This window comes from Rhinopithecus bieti, unplaced genomic scaffold (assembly GCF_001698545.2).
Source record: "Rhinopithecus bieti isolate Rb0 unplaced genomic scaffold, ASM169854v2 repeat_949, whole genome shotgun sequence".
Lineage (NCBI taxonomy): Eukaryota > Metazoa > Chordata > Mammalia > Primates > Cercopithecidae > Rhinopithecus > Rhinopithecus bieti.
This window is the reverse complement of record NW_016831055.1, coordinates 1-3,006: the sequence shown is the minus strand read 5'-3', so window position 1 is coordinate 3,006 and position 3,006 is coordinate 1. Positions and strand designations below refer to the sequence as shown.

Genomic DNA, 3,006 nt, shown 5'->3' with positions numbered 1-3,006 from the left:
TTTTAGACGGAGTCTCTCTCTGTCGCCCAGGCTGGAGTGCAGTGGTGCGATCTCCACTCACTGCAAGCTCCACCTACTGGGTTCACACCATTCTCCTGCCTCAGTCTCCCGTGTAGCTGGGACTACAGGCGCCCGCCACCGCGCCCGGCTAATTTTTGCATTTTTAGTAGAGACGGGGTTTCACCTTGTTAGCCAGGATGGTCTCGATCTCCTGACCTTGAGATCCACCTGTCTCGGCCTCCCAAAGTGCTGGGATTACAGGCGTGAGCCACCGTGCCTGGCCAAAGACCAATATTTCTTAACTACTGATTAAATTTACATAGAGTCTGTTGAACTATTTAGGATTTTTATTTCTTCATGAGTTCATTTTAGAAAATTGTACTTTCTAGGATCTTATCTATTTTGTACACATTTTTAAATGTATTGGCGTAATATCCATATTCATATATATTTGTATACATAACATGAATACATATGTAGATTTGAATACATATATATGTATTCATAATATCCACTGATTGTTTTGTAATCTCTGCTACTTCTGTGGTTATGTCTTCCTACGAATTTCTGATGAATTTTGATGATTTCCCTTTTTTCTTGGTAAATCTCACTAATGACTTTTGCATTAGACTTTTCTCCAAAACAACTGTTGGCTTTGTTACTTCTCCCTAATATTGTCCTTGTTTTCTATTTCATCCATTTCTCTTCTCATCTGTTATCCTTCCATTACATTATCTGCATTTATTCTGATGTTACTTTTTTCTAACTTGAGTTGTATGCTTAATTAACTTTCGGCCTTTCTGAGTTTCCAGTGTAAATAACTAAGCTTATAGATTGCTATCCCATAATGCTCTTTGCTGCATCTCACAATTTTCAGTTTGCACACATTTTATTATTTATCCATATTATCTAATTGCATTATGATGTTTAGAAGTATGCTCTGCATTTTCTAGTGTTGCAACCAATAGTCTTGTGCACGAGTCTTTTCAGTTTTTGCCAGTCTCCTTTAGGAGAGATTTTGAGGTGTAGGATTGTAGGTCGAAGTGACTGCTTTGCAGCTTTGCTAAATGTTGCCAGATTCCCCTCCACAGGTGCCTAATGGGGCTTTCTTAGCAAGAATGTGTGCACAGCCGAGCTGACATAGTTACATGTGAAACTTCTAAAATTTTGTCTCTAAAGTGGTTATAAAGGTGATTTAAAAATTTTTTTCAATGAGATTAAAAGCCATTTGGTTTTCTTCATTTATATTGTTTGTTCATGTCTCCAACATGCTTACATGTGATTGTTGGCAGTCTTCTTCCCTACATTTAGAGACTTGTTACATTTTAAGTCTATTACAACTTTTGTGATATGCCTGGTCGTATTTTTTTTCCTGTTTACCATGTATCTTTTGTACTTTTTAAATTGAACTTCACGTCACACTGGGGTTTTCTATTTTTATGTAATAAAACATTGTAATTTCATTGTGTTCTCAGGGGCTACCACTTTCAAGGCTGCTGTTGACTTTCTACAGTGACATGTGCTGCGTTGATGAGGAGCAGCCAGTGTCTCCCAGGTTTTGTAATAATTGTTCTTTGTTTGTTTCAGATAACCCTGAGAAATATATTGGCTGTCTCCACAGGCTTATGATTTCTTCTCAGGTTTGAAAAATGCCCCCAGCTGAGCAACACGGGACTGACACATTGAGGGAGCAGCTGCAGGACACACCCAAGAAGACTCCTGGAGGACTCGGGGGACATTTACGGCTGGAAGCTTCATCTATGGCTGGCGTTTTCATCTACGGCTGCGGGCTTGATCCATGGGCTGGAGACTTTATCCACTACTAGGGGCTTCATCTATGGCTGGGGGCTTCATCTATGGCTGGCGGCTTCGTCTATGGCTGGCGGCTTCGTCTATGGCTGCGGGCTTTATCCATGGACTGTGGGCTTCATTCACGACTGGGGGCTTTATCTATGGGGTGGAGACTTTATCCACCACTGGGGGCTTCATCTGTGGCTGGGGCTTCCTCCACGGGCTGGGGGCCTCGTCCATGGCTGGTTTGCCGGATCTCTTTCTGAGCCACAGAAACAGATTATTAAACAGATAATTTTACTGAGTTCCACTTTTATAGTTTTTTTATACATTTTGTTTCAAAAGTTGTTTGTTGATAATTGTATGAAATAACTAAACCAGAATTACCCCTTTTAATTATTTCCTTGTGTCAATATAGAAAGACTGGATTTAAGGAAACACTGAGATGCCCGTCTGTGTTTGTGAACAGGTGTGTTGGGTCTAAAGCCTTTGTCTGGTAGCTTTCCAGAAGATCGCCCCGCCTTACACTTGCTTTCTGCGGGTTCCAGAGGCTTCCATTTGAAAGGAGCCTCTCTCCCTACTCTGCCTCACCCCACACCAGCTCACCTGCAACCCACTGAGTTTGTAAATGCGTTCTTGCACCTTCACCTCATTGAATTCAGAACTTTGGAAAATAAAAAATTCTAAAAACGTGGGAGTGGGTATGATCTGGAAATCCCTGCTGTAATATTTTTAATGGAATCTACTAGAAACTATTAGTTTATGTTTTAAATAAAACCATCCCTTAGCACTAGAATATCAAGCCATTCATTTTTTAGCAGAACTTTTAGATATAATTCAAATACCATAAATTTCACCCCCATATAGTATACAATTCAGTGGTTTCTAATATGTTCACAGAGGTCTGCAAAAATTACCACAATTGAATTTTAGACATTAGTATCATTTGTTGACATCCTTACATGCATACAGATGTAGGTATATGTAATTCTAATATCTTGAATATTATCGTATTTAACATTGTACTATAATAATATCTGTGTCTTTATATTGCTGTTTTGTTACTCTAAATGATGATGATCTCCAGGTACCTTTATACAGGTTTAAAATACACCTTTTTACAACTCAAGAAATTAAATTGTTTCTAGTAAATCACGTAAGAAACACATATGCTATTGTTATAAAAATGCAGATACTGCTTAGGTCTGTAGAATG

At 39.0% G+C, this 3,006-nt stretch overlaps 1 long non-coding RNA gene across 1 annotated transcript; it reads left to right on the top strand.

Moving 5' to 3' along the window:
• Positions 1 to 591: 591 nt before the first annotated feature.
• LOC108524510 (uncharacterized) lies at positions 592 to 2,095 on the top strand. The gene is made up of 2 exons (XR_001884069.1): positions 592 to 1,555; positions 1,641 to 2,095. It is a non-coding gene; the product is annotated as an uncharacterized LOC108524510 (long non-coding RNA).
• The last annotated feature ends 911 nt before the right edge of the window (positions 2,096 to 3,006 follow it).